This window comes from Kogia breviceps, chromosome 3 (assembly GCF_026419965.1).
Source record: "Kogia breviceps isolate mKogBre1 chromosome 3, mKogBre1 haplotype 1, whole genome shotgun sequence".
In the NCBI taxonomy this organism is placed as follows: Eukaryota; Metazoa; Chordata; class Mammalia; order Artiodactyla; family Physeteridae; genus Kogia; species Kogia breviceps.
Window position 1 is genome coordinate 73,601,604 of NC_081312.1, and position 18,078 is coordinate 73,619,681.

The window sequence follows — 18,078 nt, forward strand, 5'->3', positions numbered from 1 at the left end:
AAATTTTTTAATGATAAATTTAGAAGTTCAACACTTGAGTACTGGATTGGGAAAACTGACTTAATATTTGCACTCCCAAAAACAATTTTAGGCAGGTGTTAATTGACCCCAAGCTTAATATATGTTAACTTGGTGACGTGCCTGCCAGAACCTGAATAGAACCTCAGGCTGTATTAGAAGCAGAAGTGATGGTACTTAGAGACCAGACCTAGAGAAACAAATCTGGTATTGATTGCTACACTGAAATAGGAATGCAGGAATTTACACAGAACAGATTAATAGTAATTGCAGGAGTCTTAAAAAGCATGTCATAAAACAAACAATTAAAGCAACCAGGAATATCTAAATTAGAAAAGAGAAGGAAAAAAAGGAGAACATATTTCATGACTTAAATACTAGAAGAGGTGATATGAAAAAAAAATCATTTTAGGAGGCAGAACTAAAATAAATAGATAGACATTGTGGGCAGGCAGATTTTCAATCAATACAAGAACTCTAACAATTTTAGTCATCTAACAGCAGTCCAGGCTGTCTTAGAAGTTGGTGACTTCTGAGTCACTAGAGGAATTCCAAAAGAGACTGAATGGCCTCTTGTGAGATGCTGTACGAAAGATCCATTTTGTAGACAGGAAGTTGGAAAAAATTACTTCTAAATCACCTTCAAACTCTAAATGTCTTCAGTTCTATCCTACAAGTCCTTGATACCTCCTCAACCTTAACTTACATCATTTGGCCTACTAAACCATGGCCCCCAGGCAAGCATGGCTACTCCCTTTTCCCCATAACCACCACCTTTTATTTCTTGGCTCTGTACTTTTTCTCATCTTCTTCCCTTCACTTAGATTGACTCCGTTAGCATCTTATGTGATTGCCAGAATCACACTCATCCTTGAAGATCAAGTACAAAGCTTCCTCATCCCTGATGCTTTCTCCAATAACTAATTATCCTCTTCATTTCCGTAGCACCATGTTCACCTCTCTTACATAGCTTTTTTGACACTCTGTCTTGTATTAGACATTTTTATTAGCTATCTTTATTCCTTGTAAAATTGAAAGCTACTTGAAGGCAAATGACCATCTATGCTCATTTCAGCATTTCTGTTCAGTGTGAAGTATGACTGCTGATAACAACCTAAATAAGACATGCTTATTAAACTGGATGTGGCAGAGTTACTGCACGAAATCAATAGCAATATTGGAAGAATAATTTAAATATATTTTTCTGATTAAACATACTTCTGAAGTGGAATATTTGTGCCTTTTTCATTGACCCTACTAATTCTTTATTTTTTTTTTTTTGGCCTGATTTTCCAAACTGTGTTACAATACCTGGCATTTACCATTTTAACCATGTTAAAGTGTATAGCAGCATTTAGCACATTCACAGTGTTGTATAATCATCACCACTAAGTAGTTCCAGAACTTTTTCATCATCCAAAAATGAAACCCATACCCATTAAGCAGTCACTCCCATTCCCCTCCCTCCTCGTCCTGGCAAATGCAAACCTGCTTTTTGTCTCTATCCTCTTGGTTCTTTCAAAACTCTGACACAAAATCTTGTGCCAAGTGGTTATTCTGTAAATATTTGTCAAACTAAATTTGAATAAAAAGGCACTCCCAAAAAATATACATGATGCAAGAGAAATAAATAGCAGGAGAGATCTATATTTTAAAGTGTGAATTATTTTTAAAGGATATTGTTTCTGAGCATAACATTGTATAGAAGAATGTTAGCGATTTTTTCAAGCAAGCACTTTGAAATATAAAGTCTTATGCAAATGATTTAAAAAAAACAACGAATGAGCTTTCAAAACAAGTCAGAAATTAGCTGTGCAAAAGTATTTTGGAATAAAGTCTTTTAATTTTGCAATTAGAACTTCCTGTTCTCCCTCAAAATACACATGAATGATTAAGATGACAAAAAAACAACTTAAGAGTTGGTTTAAAAGAGATTTTAGGTTTTCCATATAGTCTTCACTGCTTATTTTGTAAATTCTTATACAAAATAGCTTATTTTGTGATATTCCAAATACTGTTATTTTCTGTTTTGCCTTCTTGAAACCATTCAGGAAAGGAGGATTTCTTTTTTGTGTGTTTGTGTGATTTCTGGGAGGTGAAAGATGCACAGGGGTGGGTTCCCATGCCAGTTGTCACTTCCACACAAGAACCTCATTGAAAATTCTGGTACTGGTTTGTGATCTCATCTATTGGTGGTTGCACAAAAACTGACTTTGACACATGAAAGTGTTTCTTTAATTTTTCTCTTCCTCCATGGGAGCCTCCATACCTTTATAATTTTATATTTTTTACTCCTGCTGCTGGAGAATTCACTGCTTTACGCCTCAATTTCTCCACCTAATAAATTAGTTACATAGATTTTATAACTGAGAGAAACTGTGCATCTTTTGTTCAGTATTAAGAGCTCTCTGACTGCAGAGGGTTTTCCAAAGTATAACAATACAATGATGCACAAGTGACAATTTAAGTTAATGAAATTCAGTGACATTAAACTAACCATAAAACTCCCAATATGCACAAAATGACTCATTTCCAACAAGCCCTATTTAAAATCATGAAACTGTAAAGGGATATGATTATTCCAAACAATTTTGGTTAGCTATTATTCCAAACAATTTTGAGCCCAAATTAAGAGCACCTTTTTCCTGAAAAAAGACTACTTTGCTGTCATGATTATTTTTACTTATTTTAGCCCATTCAAGGCTTTTCTTGTCATGTTTCATTTTTTGTCTATCATAGGGGAAAAAATGGAATGAGGGAATTTCCTTAATTGTTCTAAGTGGAAGTAGAGTAGGTAGTAGACATATAGAAGAAAATAAATGAGGGAAAAAGCTGGTTTACAATAAAAGTGAAGCTAGACATAGAAAGGTGTCTTTCCTCTGTGACCTCTAACCTCTAACAGATAAAAGGAAAAATGGAAGTTAAATATGGCTGTGTTTAATTCTCTCTAGGTGAAAATTAAAAGTCAAGAATGTCACTGGAAAAATGCAATCATCCTTCTCTAAGAGCTCTCTTCTCTGGAACCACGGACTCTGCTGTGTAAAACCTTCAAACATGCCCTCGATTAATCCCCTCCATCCAACTGCCAGAGTTCTCCAACTTTCCCATTTACTCCTTTTATCCCCAGTGCTGTGTAGGTTATGTTGTGTCATCCACAACACAGAGAGGAAGGGTAGCATATTCTCTTGATACCTATTTGAATTATGCCCAGTGATACAAATAAGAGGAAATAGGAAGGAAAAGTACTAGCGAGTGACATGGAGATCTAGCCTCTCTCATGAGACCTTCATCATGAAAGTGACTTTGGACTGGTTCTGGGAAGCCTAACAGAGTTGTAGAGGTTACAGAAGGCAAGCTGCATAAATCTGAACTCTTGCCGAGAGGAATTTATGCTTGAGGTGAGGATACCATCTAACAGTATAATTAAAGCCTATGGTGGAAAGTTAGGGGAAGTGAATGGAGTCCTGCCAGTTTTGCTGAAACCAGTCCTTTTGGAGGTTCCTTCCTCCTTCTTGTTTTCTGTTCACTAGTACCACAGGGTGGTGATGCTCTGAGTCACTGTGAAGAAAATGAATGGTCAAGGTATTTAAGTTGGGGTGTGTGTGTGTGTGGCAGAGGGCCTGCCCCATCCCACTCCTCCCACCCCCAAACTGGGAGGATACTAGTTCCTGTGCAGCCCATCTCATTTCCTTTCTTCAGTTCCAAATATAATATCATAATGTGAAGAAAAAAAAAATACTATACTTTCAGTCACCTTTGCCTAACGCATTATCTGTCAAATTAAGACCAGAATTTACCTGAATAAGGTACTTGAAAAGAGGCACTTTGGGCAAAATTCTATAAACTTAAAGAAAGCAATAGATCATTTGTCATCGATTATTCAAAAATGTCTACGTAGCAAACCGTACATTCTGTGTGGTATCTATAAGGCAGGGACTTTGTGCATTTAGCAGTTGTGCTGGTGGCTGGAGAGCTGGTCAGGTTTAAAAGTTTTGAAGATTTAATCCTAAACTGGAAGTAAGAGAGTTAACTGTTTAATATATAAAATGACAATAAATGGAGAGATGCAAAAAATACTTATTGGGCTTCCCTGGTGGCGCAGTGGTTGAGAGTCCGCCTGCCGATGCAGGGGACATCGGTTCGTGCCCCTGTCCGGGAAAATCCCACATGCCCCAGAGCGGCTAGGCCCGTGAGCCATGGCCGCTGAGCCTGCGCATCCGGAGCCTGTGCTCCGCAGCGGGAGAGGCCACAACAGTGAGAGGCCCGGGTACCGCAAAAAAAAAAAAAATACTTATTAACGAAGAGTCTGGGGATTAAATGAAGAAAATGCATTACAGGTATTCTGCTAAAATTACATTATCAAAAATAATTAGATGTTAATTAGGTTTTCATTATTAAAGCTTAAACATTATAAAAATAATATACTTCCAAAACCGCCACCATAATAAAACAAATATTTTTTTATCCATGGGAGTACATCATCTTGTTTAACCCCTCAGCAATATTCAACACTGCTGACCACAACTCCCTTCTTGAAATACTATTTTCTTTGCTCCAGAATTATTCAACATCTCTCCAGCCTGGAAGTCACCTTTGAAGGCTCCTCCTCGTCAACAAGATCTCTTAACACAGTAGTTTCTCAGTGCTGAAAATGAGCTTCTTCCCTAGTCATTCTATACACATTCTATACAATAGCATCAAAGGCCATCTAAACGCAAATGGCTTCCAAATACGTAATTTCCAACAAGATCTATTTTCTGAGCTCCAAACCTGTATATGCAACTGTCTATCTGACTCTTCAACTTAGTTCTCTAACAAGATCTCAACTTCATGTCCAAAATGAACTTTTAAGCTTTCCTTCCAAATTTCTAACTATACCAAATATGTCAATGACATCACCATCTACCTAGTGGTTTAAGGAAGTAGCATAAAGGATACGGGTTGTAGTTAATGTTTCCATTCTTACTCCCAATTCGTCAGTAAATTTTATTTTTCTTACCTCCAGATTATAGCTCTATCTTTCCTCTTTTCCTCACCTCTCCAGTTTTAAATCTCATCTAAACCACTTCCATCTCTCTCACGTGGACTACTACAATGGTCTCCAAAGTGGTTTTCCTTCTTCCACGCTTATTTATTTTTTAATGTTTTGATTTTTTTTTTTTTTTTTTTGTGGTACGCGGGCCTCTCACTGTTGTGGCCTCTCCCGTTGTGGAGCACAGGCTCCAGACGCGCAGGCTCAGCGGCCATGGCTCACGGGCCCAGCCGCTCCGCGGCACGTGGGATCCTCCCAGACCGGGGCACGAACCCGTGTCCCCTGCATCGGCAGGCGGGCTCTCAACCACTGCGCCACCAGGGAAGCCCTGTTTTGATTTTTAAAATATTTACTTATTTATTCATTTATTTGGCTGCATTGGGTCTTACTTGTGGCACGCGTGATCCTCACTGCGGCGCATGGGCTTCTCTCTAGTTGTGGCATGCGGGCTCTCCAGTTGTGGTGCGTCGGCTCTAGAGCATGGGCATAGTTGCCCTGAATCATGTGGGACCTTAGTTCCCTGACCAGGGATTGAACCCACATCCTCTGCATTGGAAGGTGGACTCTCAACTGCTGGACCACCAGGGAAGTCCCCACTCATTTATTTTAACCCATTTCCCACATAGCACAAAATGGTCTTTAAATGTAAATAGGTTCTGGTACTCCGCTGAATAGCTTCAACAGCTTCCCATAGGATTAAAACGATAAATCCTGAAGGTATCGCGTGAGCTTGTTCCTCAGCGCCCACCATTCTCCTCTCATTGTGCTCCAATCACTCTGGTCCTTCTTCCATGTCCGTAAAGGCATCAAACCCTTTCCCACCTCTAAGTTTCTGCTCCTCTGTTCTTGCTGTTTCCACCTGAAACACTCTCCCCAAGTCTTCCCTTGTCTAAATCTGATGTTTCCTTCACTTCCTCAGAGAGCTTTCCTTGATGAACACCCACCTCCCCAAACCAGCTTAAGTTCTCCTATTATCTATAACACCCTTACTTCATAGCATGAGTCATAGTTTGTAACTGTATATCTACTTATTTAATAGCTTTCTTCCCCATCAGACTGTGAGGTTCCCCCATGTCAGGAATCATACTTGTGTTTTTCACTGCTGTATTCGCAGTGTGTATCACAGTGCCTGGTCCTGAGTAAATTTTTAAGGTTGCGTGTGTGACTGGTCGCAATAATACATTTATACATTTCATGTACTGATCTTTTTACGAAGGTAAGTTGGTTTCATAAACAGTCTCCAGTTAGTTATCCCGTGTATTGTTTATAAAACATACGTAATATTCCATCAAATACATATGGCAAAATTCACTTGATTATTTCCTGTTTTCTAAGTGTTACCTATTTTTGCTATTGTAACTAACGATGTTATAATCGAGCTGTTTCCTTGAGAGAAACTCACAGAGGTGGGAATCACAGGACTACAGTTTTTAATTATTTGCCCCTGGTAGGATCCTCAGTTTTACTTTGAAAGTATTATAACAAATGACAGTACCTCCAAAATGACTGACCTTAAATAATTTGGTCAAACCTTTTAAATGCTAATCAAAGAAAACATGTCTCCCCTTTGTGAACTCCACTCCTACAACAAAGTCTCTGCATGTGGGTCATCTACTCATTTTATGAGTCGCAACAGTACTGACACTAGTAAAGTCTAATTTCTTATAAGTCCTTAAATCCTAGGAACATTTCCCATTATATTTTGTGTGTGGTAAAATTATAATGACACCAGGATGTCTGTGGGGAAGATATGTTTATTGTGAATGTGACATCTGATCTAGAGTCAAGGTTTTTCATTGACTCAGCTATCAAGAGTAATAAAATGACTTTTTCTTTTAACTTGTAACTTGCACCCAGAAACTCATTGCCTTTAGTAAAGGATGCATTACAAAAACTTGAATTAGGAACACTAAATATTTTTATCAACAAGATTTCTTTTTAAAGAAAAGCTATTAGAATCTGAAATATATTTTTTAAAATACTTTTTTTTTTTTTTTTTTGCGGTATGCGGGCCTCTCACTGTTGTGGCCTCTCCCGTTGCGGAGCACAGGCTCCGGACGCGCAGGCCTAGCGGCCATGGCTCACGGGCTTAGTTGCTCCGCGGCATGTGGGATCTTCCCGGACCAGGGCATGAACCCGTGTCTCCTGCATCGGCAGGCGGATTCTCAACCACTGCGCCACCAGGGAAGCCCTAAAAATACTTTTTTTAAAGAAAACAATTAGTATATTAACTTTCAAGTGGGAATAGACCTAGGACAGAAAGTGGGTGAAGAGGTATTCCTTTCAGAGCCTATAGCATACTTTTTTAAATCTAGGGGTCAAGGCCCTAGCAGACAGAATTGTGATTCTATTCCAGAAAGAGGCCTGCTTTGGACCAGTTCCAGATGGTGAGTGCTGTGATGGGGTGGATTTGAATCTAATCTAGTCCAGTTAGCTCTGGAAACTATGACAGTTTCATGCCCAGTGTATTGGGGCTCTTTTAAATTCCTGTTTCAAACAGGCTCAAGTCCACCCCTGGGGCTGAACTCAGTTTTTCAGCAACATTTACTTTACTAATGGAGTTCTTTCTTCCCTTTCTTCCTTCCTTCCTTCCTTCCTTCCTTTCAATTAATAAATATGCTTTTTTTTTTTCTTTCCCATGGCCCACTGTGCTAGACACTCTAGAGGATATAAAGAAGGTTCTGGCGAATCTCAAGCCTCAAGCAGGATGGATTAGACTCATGCAAACATACTTGTACAGTGTAAACAGACCTGCTAAGAGTCAAAGGGAAGATCCAGGTAAATGAGTGGGAGACGCCTCTGGCTGACACAATCAGTAAAGATTTCCACAGAGCAGGCATTTCAGACAGCTCAGAGAAAAACAGGGTAGGATTTAGATACGCAGAGATGAGGCCTGAAGATTGGAGTAAGAAAGGGCATCCAGGGCAAAGGAAATAGATTTCACCACTAAAGTGCCTTTTATTTTCTCCTTGTCTTTCTTGGCTGGGTGTCCTAGGGCAGTGCTCCTTAAACTTTAATGTACAAATGAATTACAGTCTTGTAATTCACCAGGTCTGGGTAGACAGGAATCTGCATTTCTAACAAGCTCCCAAGTAATGCTGAAGCTGCTAGTCTGAAACGTGCACTTTGATTAGCAAAGTCCTAAGCTGCACATTTCCAAGGTGAGGCAGCAGCAACAGGGAATTATAGGGCCACCTATGGCTGGGCAGGTCTGCATGGCCTGAAGAGCTTCTGGGGACACAGCAGCAGGAACTTCTTTCACTGTTAGTCTTTGGCAGGGCTCAGGGGCCATAACACACAGAAGGGAAAGAGCTGCTGGATGCAATAGAGATGACCTGTCCTCAGACTGTGAATGGATTGCATCATTCTATCCTCCAAACTAGGAGCACAGAGACTTGGGGAGAGATAGCAGCTCTGTGTGTCCAGGCAGAAGAAGGGATTCTTTGTTCGCTCAAAGCCTAGCAGCTTTTCTGGATCTTGGTGGAGAAAGTCATTTGAAAACAAAAATAGGTCTTTCAAAAACATTGCTGAATAAAGGAAGGAGGAATTAGGATGATTCAGTCTACCAAACTCTGAACCTAACACAACAAACCAGGTCTGAGTTAAGGTGGGAGCTCTGTTGCAGCTGAAGTTAATCATAATTGTCTTAGTGGACTTTTATTTTTCGTCTATATACTTCCGGATTTTTAATTCAAGGAAGTCAAGAGATAAGAGGAGTCATACTTGACTATTTGTGATTGAAATTCAGAACTAGTCACTGTTTAAACTTATGTATCTGTATAACGTCTTAGTAAATCCTGAGTCGTAACTTAATAAGTACAAATGATGAAATCGCTAAACTTTTAATACCCCTCCTCCATCCCCCCGCTTCCCACCTTAGGCCTTTTCTTTGGAAATATAGTAATAGGTGGCAACACTAGGACACCTGGACAGGAGAAGGTGGAAATTTTGTAAAAAGCACTTTCTATATAAGTAAAATTGTTTTTGTGAAAACAGGAATGCTATATTGCATCTATGGAGATAAAATATGATTGCTATAGCAGAGGCAATGCTTCTTAGAAATAGCTCAGATTGGAAATCCAAAACACTATTTTGGTTTCCCCCTCCCATTTTTCTGGAAGTTACCAAGATGGGTTGGAAGTAATATTTATTCAGCACTTACTGTGGGCCAGGTACTCTGCTTAGTGTATTACATATGTATTCCCATTTAATTCTCTAACTGAAGCCATAAGTAGATAGTAATATGCGTTTTTTGGAGATAAGAAATGTAGTATTTAGACTTTGCCCAAGGTTGTAAACAAGAAGGAGTTGAAGCAGAGGTTCAAAGTTGATCTGTTTAAGATAAAATTCATGTCCTTTCTCCCATGGGCTGCAGTAGTTTAATAAAAGAGCAACCAAGTCCGGAATGTAACCAAGTCTTTTTGCAAGACTAAAACTTCTTTGGTTTCACTTCTTTCAAGAAACTGTTTCTTGTTTTAGCCTATGTCTTATCTATATGTTGGTATATGAAAGCTGGAGCAGCTTAGGGGATAAAGTAATATCATTAGAGAAGCAGAAAGAAGCTCTGAGGAAAACGGAAGACCAATAAAGATGAAAGAGAAGAATGAGAATGACAGTTTGCCATGCCTCTCAGTAATGTTCTCTTACAGTGAATGAAAGTGGACTCAGTCCCACCATATTTCATGTCAATAGTTAATATTTACCCTGGCTCTCAAAAGCATAGGAGAGAAAGAAGCCAGAAGCTTAGTAAATTAGGGACAGAGTGTTGTCCCACGGCAACTCAGTCCAAAAAAAGGTGAACTCCAGTCATAAACCAGCTAGAAACCTTAAAAAGTAAAAGCACAAACCAAGACTAATTGTGTGGGAAACAGAATAGGATCCCAAGCATAAGCTCCACTAGCCCACTGAATTCTGCAGGTCTTCCAGACCCCACCATATCTATGTCACTGGAAATGAGAGGCTTTATTCCCAATCTACAAATGATACATACATGCAGGAGCCACAGACGTATCCTAGCCTGGGGATGCTCACTGCTATTGCCCGGGGAACCACTGTGGAAAGTGAAAAAAAAACCCCCAAACTTCAAAAGAAACCATAGTGTGGGGCTTCCCTGGTGGCGCAGTGGTTGAGAGTCCGCCTGCCTATGCAGGGGACAAGGGTTCGTGCCCCGGTCCGGGAAGATCCCACATGCCACGGAGCGGCTGGGCCCATGAGCCGTGGCCGCTGAGCCTGCGCATCCGGAGCCTGTGCTCCGCAACGAGAGAGGCCACGGCAGTGAGAGTCCCGCGTACTGCAAAAAAAAAAAAAAAAAAAGAAAAGAAAGAAACCATAGCGTTGAAGAAGGAGGATGGAAACAGGAAACAAATTATAAACTATAGAACGATAGGGAACAGAACTAAAAAAGTTCCTTTTCCTCAATATATTGTTTCTACTCCTCATGACCAGAATTGTTTCTTTTGTCACTTTTCATACCCTGGAATTTTAGTATGGAAATGTCCCTTCGAGACCACAAAATACTCTTAAAATTACATATATGTTTGGGAAGGTTGATAGTCTTCCACAGATAAGTGTGATTTAGTTTAATCAAGTTATTTTATTTAGTTCTAACTTGTAGTATACTAAAAGAATGCTGATTTTTAAGACTAGAAAGCAACAGCCAATCTGGGTGAGATAGGGGTATGCACTAAAGACACCTAGGAGATGTTTGGGGAGAATAGTGGGGGAAAAGGCACAAAAGGAGCTAAAGATTATTTTTACCTATTTTAAGACCAACCAAGACTGGTGCTGTACTCACCAACAGAGGAAGAGAAATGTCCTCCTTTTTGACCCTTTTGTACAGACTGGGCCCAACTCTGGTACCATTACAAACCACAAATATTAAATAGACTTCTCTGAGCTGGTTTAGTGACACAGCTCTTGTGGGAAAATGAATGGTATGCCAACCAACTTAAAGGAAAGAGCCTTTCAGGTCTAAAAACAGTGTCAAATTTTTGGTTGCTTGAACCATATGAAATTGCCAATATTCAAGTAACTGTGACCAACAAAAATGGCAGTTTCATATGGATCAACCTAAAAGCTGATAAACTGAGACTTACCTGAAGTCACATGGTTGGAATGAAACATTTAGAATGTGGGTCAGTTATGCTGTATAGAAGGATTTTTTTTTTTAATGCAGATTTTGCTAGACTTGAAGACATACTGTGACTGATGATGCTATACCATAAGTGATGTTGTTAAAGACAGTGATTTATAATGCACAATTCCCTAGATCAAGCTCTCTTTGTCCATGTCACTTCATTCCATCTGTCATTTAGACAGTACCTCCTTCTACAGCCCTGGGCAACCTAGGATATCTAAATCTGTGGGTGTTTTAGGTTGAGGTTGACAGTGAGCATTATGGGTTTCAGGAGAACTCTAGGTGAACTCAGTTTTTTCTTGTACCACTCAATGCTCAGAAGGAGGGTTTCACCACGTGATCTGGTGTCCTTATGACCATGAGTTGACTTGTACCATAAGAGAAAACTGCTTTCATGGTTTCCTTTTCTATTCCAAAATACAATAGTCATTTAAAAGTCTGTAATTTGGTATCTAGATGAACTATGTAAGGTATTTTTCAATTCTATAGTTTCATGATCAGACTTTAAGGAAAAATGCCAACTATGCTTATTCTTAGGCTCATCGGGTATTTCTGTAATTATATGCAAGAAACTGATAACAATAGTAGTTCTTGGGGAGAGAAACTTGCTTTTTTCTCTTTACTGAGCTTTTTTTGCATTGAGCTTCTTTTTAATATCATGTATTATTTACTACTACTAATGAAAATATTTTAAAAACAAATACAGGGCTTCCCTGGTGGCGCAGTGGTTGAGAATCTGCCTGCTGATGCAAGGGACACGGTTTGGTGCCCCGGTCCGGGAAGATCCCACATGCCGCGGAGCGGCTGGGCCCGTGAGCCATGACCGCTGGGCCTGAGCGTCCGGAGCCTGTGCTCTGCAGCGGGAGAGGCCACAGCAGTGAGAGGCCCGCGTACCACACACACACAAAAAAACACAAATACAATTAATTTAAATTTTAAGTAGACAAAGCATTTTACTTTACAAGTACAGAGTCCCTCCCTTTACAAATGTTTACATCCTGTTCTTCTCACTCTTCTGTACAACCTTATCACTGTTGTCATTTTTAAAAATAATTCTTAGGAACTGTGGGAGGTGGAACAGAGGTACCGAAGATTTTGATGATGGAAATGGCTATTTATGCTGCAAACATTTGTAATTACCTATTATGTGATAGGTCCTGGGCTAGGTACTTCCTCCTTTCCATAACTTCTGGAAAGCTTCTTATGTAAACACCAAGTGTTTTTTTTTTTTTTTCCTTTGAGAGTTCTGCATGCTTAAAATGCTTCCCATAGATAAGCAGTGGTCTGTTCTTCATGAATGCAGCAACCAATGAGCTCACCTGCAGGGAGTATCCCCCAGGGCACTGAGGGAAGTCCCAGGAGTCTGGCTGAGGCAGGACTACACCTAGGACCTTTAGGTGAGATAGAGGGTAGTCGTGGAGCAGGGTGGGGTGGGGGAGTCATTTTGAGCTAGATCTGCAATACTGAGAAAATAAAAGGTAAAAAGGAAGATTTAAAAAAGGAAGGTGGTGGAAGGGAGGTGACAGTAGAAACTAGTACAGGGACTTTTTTTTCCTTCCAGTTTTACTGAGATAGGATTGACATATAGCACTCTGTATGTTTAAGGTATACAGCATAATGATTTGACTTAATCGTGAAAGGATTATCACAGTAAGTTCAGTGAACATCCATCATCTCATATGGGTACAAAATTCTTTGTGATACGAACTCTTAGGATTTGCTCTCTTAACAACTTTCATATATAAATGTGTAGCAGTGTTAATTATATTTATCATGTTTTACATTACATACCTAGTACTTATTTATCTTATAACTGAGAGTTTGTACCTCTTGACTGCCTTCATCCAATTCCCCTTCCCCCCACCCCTGGCCTCTGGTAATCACAAAGCTGATCTCTTTTTCTATGAGTTTGTTTCTGAAGTATAATTGATCTATAACACTATGTTGGTTCCTGTTACACAACATAGTGATTTGCTATTTCTATACATTTCAAAATGATCACCATGATAAGTCTGGTTACCATCTGTCACCATCCTAAGATATTACATAGTTATTGACTATATGCCCCGCACTGTACATTTCATACCTGTGACTCATTTATTTTGCAACTAGAAGTTTGTACCTCTTAATGTCCCTTACCTATTTATTTCTATACAGGGACATTTTAATTCACAAAATCTTTAAATTACCCAAAAGCTGATTCTGAAGACTTGTAACAGAATCCTGAACACAGAGAGAGAGCTTGCTAGATCAAAGATGCTTACTACTTAAGACAATTTTTGTAAAGCTATAGAGCTTCCTTGTTTAAATTCAGATTTCATATAGATGATGTGTAGATAAGAACAATGCCTTATATTTGCTTAAATTGTCAGAGTTTTCAAAGCCCTTAGACATAACATTGCTGCTCTAAATCCTCTCAAAAAATGCTATAAGAACTGTTTTTTCCATTTCACAGATAAGGAAAGTACAGCTTAGAAGTGGAGCCACTTGCCCATGGAAACCTGGTAGAAGATGGCTGAGGCTTAGATGCAGCAGCCCTACCTGTTGGCGTTAAGCTAGCCCTACCACAAGAAATAAGCAGAGACACATGAATTTATTAGGGAAACCCCTCTGACTTTCGAAAAACCACAACCATGAAAATGCCCTAGGTATCCCCATTTCTCCCATTCTCCCCCTCCAAACCACCTTCCTGGGTCTGCAGTCCAGCCCATCTTCCTAGAGTTCAGTTCTGATTGTCACTTTCTTCCCCCAGCATCTGCTAGCTCCACACAGCCTACAAAATGAAGTTCAGGTTCCACAAAATGGCAACCAAGTCCTCTGCCTCAGCGCCCATCCACTACTCCAGCTCTCTTTCCCATGTCAGTATGGTGTTTCTTGCCCCTTATATTTGATCAAGCAGACCAGGGTACCACCATCTGACACCCCAGCAGGGCCTGGGCTAGGATGAGGCGGGCTGCACAATTTAACGGGATATCAAATAACCCAATAATCAAGATAAATGTTTTAATGCAATATTTTAAAAATTAATACAAAAAATGAAAAATATCAAAATTTAAAATAAAGACAGGGTCATATTACTGGTTTTCCTTTTTTTCCTTTTTCAGACTCCAAAAATGCCTCAGCAGACTTCTGTTATGGATCTTACGGTGACTTTCCACTTGGGTACTTTTATTAAAGATGTTTCCCAAGAGTCAGTTCTCACACTCCTTTCCACATTAGTATCAGTATCTTACTTCTCTTCTTGAATGCCTCAGCGTTTATCTGTAACCCTCTTCCGTCTGGAAAACCTATTTCCCTTAGTAACTGGTCGTACTTTGATGGCAATCTGAATCATCTTGGACACTTGCCAGTGCCTTCCCAAACCACAGTGGGCACTCAGCAGCTCTTTGGTAAAAGAACGCAGAAATCACAATCCTCACACTGGCTGGCTGTGGAGTTGAGCAGAGAAGGAACTCAAATATATTTTGTTTGGTCCAGAGTGCTTTTTAAAATCTGAATTAGTTATCAAGATTGAAAAACAGGATATTTTACATTAAAAAAAATCGAAATCTCTGTCATTTCTTGAAAAAAACAATCAGAAAATCTAGCCAAAGCAGGCCCCGATTCTTCCAGGATACCAACGGGAGTTTGGAGCCCAGTGGCTCTGCCTTCAGAGCTCTCTCCAGTTCGCCGCCTTCTACCCGTTTCACTCACTTACATTGCCGGCCAGGCCCTATTCGCTCTTTTTTTGGCGACCCTAGGCTTGAAGCAACGAGTGCACCAGATAAAACCCATCTGCTGGGTCCACTTGTTCTCTCGGGGAGAATAGTGTTTCCTCGTTGTCCATTCTAGGCTTGCAGAGGCTCACAGAAGCAGCTCGCCTTGCTCACCCACAAACTTCCCACGACCCATGAAACTTGCAAGGCCCTCCTCCTTCACTGTTTCTCCCCCGCCCTTTGCTCCAGGGTGCCCTCCCCGGCACCGGCCCTTCCCTCCTTCCCCCACCCAAGGCGCTCCGGAGCTCGGGGCGGGTCCCCGGCTCCCAGCTCGGCCATCTGCCCCTGCCCAGGGCGCTGAGGCTCGCCCACGGCGGCACTGGGCATGCTCAGAGGCGGCCGCGCGGGCAGCTTCGCTTCGCAGGCGCTAGCACTCGGCGGCGGGCGGGCGCGCGGCTGCAGCTGGAGCTCCAGCGCCCGGAGTTGGAGTTGCCGGGAGTTTCCCCCCCCTCCCCCTTGCGCGCGGCAGCTGGAGCCGGCGCGGCAGCCGCGAGCTGCGGCTAGCCAGCACCCGGGCCGGCCGAGCCTTGTCCGGAGTCCGGAGCCCCGCGCGGGGCAGCTCCCGGGGAGGAGCCTTGCGGGCTGGGACGCGTGCAGCGCACTGGTACTGCCGGGGCACGAACCGGGCTGCAAGGTAGGGCCGGGGCGTGGGGAGCCGGGCGAGTGAGGCAGAGGCCAGGCCGGGGGTTGCGGAGGGTGGAGGATGCGGCTGCAGCAGACGCGGCGTTTGGGGCGCCCAGCGCTGGGTCTGAGGCGCGTGGCCGGGTCGGGGACCCCACTGCGGGGCAGGGGGAGTAGGCAGGCGCGCAGGGAGATGCTTTCAAGTTGGCGGGCGACGGGAGAGGGGGCCGCGCGCTCGGGCGCAGCTGCTTTGTGCGCGCCGAGATGGACTCGGTGCCCCCAAACCTGGGACCCGATGTGCGGGCAGAGCTGGGCAAGCCTCAGAGCCGAGCAGTTTCATCCGAGAAAGTTGAGGATGGAGCCCTTCTTTCCTCACTGTCCCCGCGGTAGGATAGACCCGCGGGTGCCGCCCCGAGGCCCCCAGTGTGGAGGAGCTGCGCCCCTGGGCTAAGTTCCTCCGCCCCCGGCTGAAATCCACGAATCACCCAGATCTTCGTTTCCCTGGCTGGCTTCTAGGAAAATCATTCTTGCCAAAACTGAGGTAGGCTGTACGGGCGGGAATGGCTCCCTGCCTCCGGGACGCTTAGCTGGGCGACGCCCCCTTCTCAACCTCAGACGTGGCCAAGGGCGCCCGGTTCCGAGTTAGTGCTTATGGTGTGCACTGGAATGGAGCCTCACACGCATGGCGGGGAACGTGGGGTAGGTGGATGGCCTGATTTTTCCTCTAGTCTTTTCTCAGCTTTACAACACCCCACCAACCCCACCAGGCTCATCTTCGCAGAGGACAGGACCTGGAGGGGATGGCCAGGTGGAGAGTTTGGGTAGACATACTGTTCCTTAGGAGAGGATGCCTGGGTTGTATCTGGCTTGGGCTGCAGCCCCAGGACTTCATAACGAGCCCTCTCCCCTTTCTGTTATTCTTCCTCAGGGACCAGGTGGGAAGGAATAGGGGCGGTGGGTCCACAAGAACGACTACTTCATCCTACCATCTCCTAAGAGTGAGTTCCAGGGGACCCCAGGACCCTGGAACTGGCGTTATGTGGATTACGAGAATGTGGAGGATGCTGACGGTTCTCCTAGCTCCACTTTTTTCACTTCTTGTTTTGAGTTTTGGGGTTTTGCCTGCACACGAGTCAGAGCTGCTCTGTCATAACCGGGGGATGGAGGAGCTTCAGCCCGGCAGTGAGCCGCTGTTCACCTCCAAGGCTGCTAGTGGGAATTGGTCCAGAAATGATTACGCAGGCTAGAAATATGCCTCCTTTTCCCCCGCCCCTCTTTTGGCTGAACACCTTGGCTGTTGGATTTGTGTGTTAAGTTCTTAAAGGAGAACCCACACACTGCTCAAGTACTATGTTTTAGGGGATCACCATTTCTGCTACACGTTCTTCTCTTTGCTTTTTTCCTGAGGCGGGGTGGGAATCTGCTTTGGGGCAGATTTCCAAATGTGGTAATCACCTGGTGTTGGTACACAGGTTCTAGAGTGAGATAGACCTGAGGTCGAGATTTAGGTTTACAGTCGGATTACTATGCTGACAAAATGTTGGACGTTATGAACTTCAGTTTTCTCTTCTGTCAAATGGGGATAATAGTGGCCTTATCTCCTTTCATTGCAGGGTTGTTGTGAGACTTGGGGTAGATAATGGGCATCAGAAGTGCTAAGAAAACTTTAAATCACCAATTGTGTTTTCCTGTGGCTGTGCTCTTTACTCAGTTTTTTTTAAAATTAACTACTTCTTTTAATTGTAACAAGCTGCCTAAGCCTTCTCTCCTCCACCCACTCCTCACCAAAAAGTTTGGTTTCTCAGAGCCTTGGAAGTCACTTGTTTTTGCGGTACGCGGGCCTCTCACTGCTGTGGCCTTTCCCGTTGCGGAGCACAGGCTCCGGACGTGCCGGCTCAGCGGCCATGGCTCATGGGCCCAGCCGCTCCGCGGCATGTGGGTTCCTCCCGGACCAGGGCACGAACCCATGTCCCCTGCATCGGCAGGCGGACTCTCAACCACTGAGCCACCAGGGAAGCCCGGAAGTCAGTCTTTATCTTCTTTTTTCTCTTCCCTTAAATCCATCTCTCTTTTAAGGGTTGAGGTTCCAGTCCTTGTATTTATCTGAAGGAAGCAGCGAGGTGTCGATTAGGAGATGGGAGTGTGGTGGGGTGCCTCATCAATGTTCAGAGTCCTGGGCCCCAGAATTGGCATGTTAACAAGGCCCCAGTTTGAGATCCAAGGTTGATGAAGGAATCAGCACACCCGGGGCTGGATCTCTGGCGTGGTCTCTAACAGTGACCTTGAACTAGGGACTCAACCCCTCATCAGTGGAATCAGACTGTGAGCTTGAGGGCCAATGCTGATCAGAGGCAAGAACAGGTCAGATGTCTCTCACTCAGTTAATAAGGGATTAATCCTTATTAATTAAGGACCCCTCCAGGTGCTGCACCTTCCCTAATCCTAGGGTAGTGGTTCTCAAAGTGGAGCATCAGAGTCCCCTGGAGGTCTTGTTAAATCACAGCTAGCTGGGCTGC

At 43.0% G+C, this 18,078-nt stretch overlaps 1 protein-coding gene across 3 annotated transcripts in view; it reads left to right on the forward strand.

Moving 5' to 3' along the window:
- Nucleotides 1–15,134: 15,134 nt before the first annotated feature.
- The window catches only part of STXBP6 (syntaxin binding protein 6), a 253,495-nt gene continuing 250,551 nt past the window's right edge, over nucleotides 15,135–18,078 (forward strand). The window contains exon 1 of one of the 3 annotated variants that reach the window (XM_059058501.2): nucleotides 15,135–15,575. The gene's annotated coding sequence lies outside the window, so the exon portion shown is untranslated. Of the gene's footprint in view, nucleotides 15,576–16,079; nucleotides 16,262–18,078 lie in introns of those variants that run through there. The other 2 variants (XM_067028641.1, XM_067028639.1) reach the window with 2 other exon arrangements.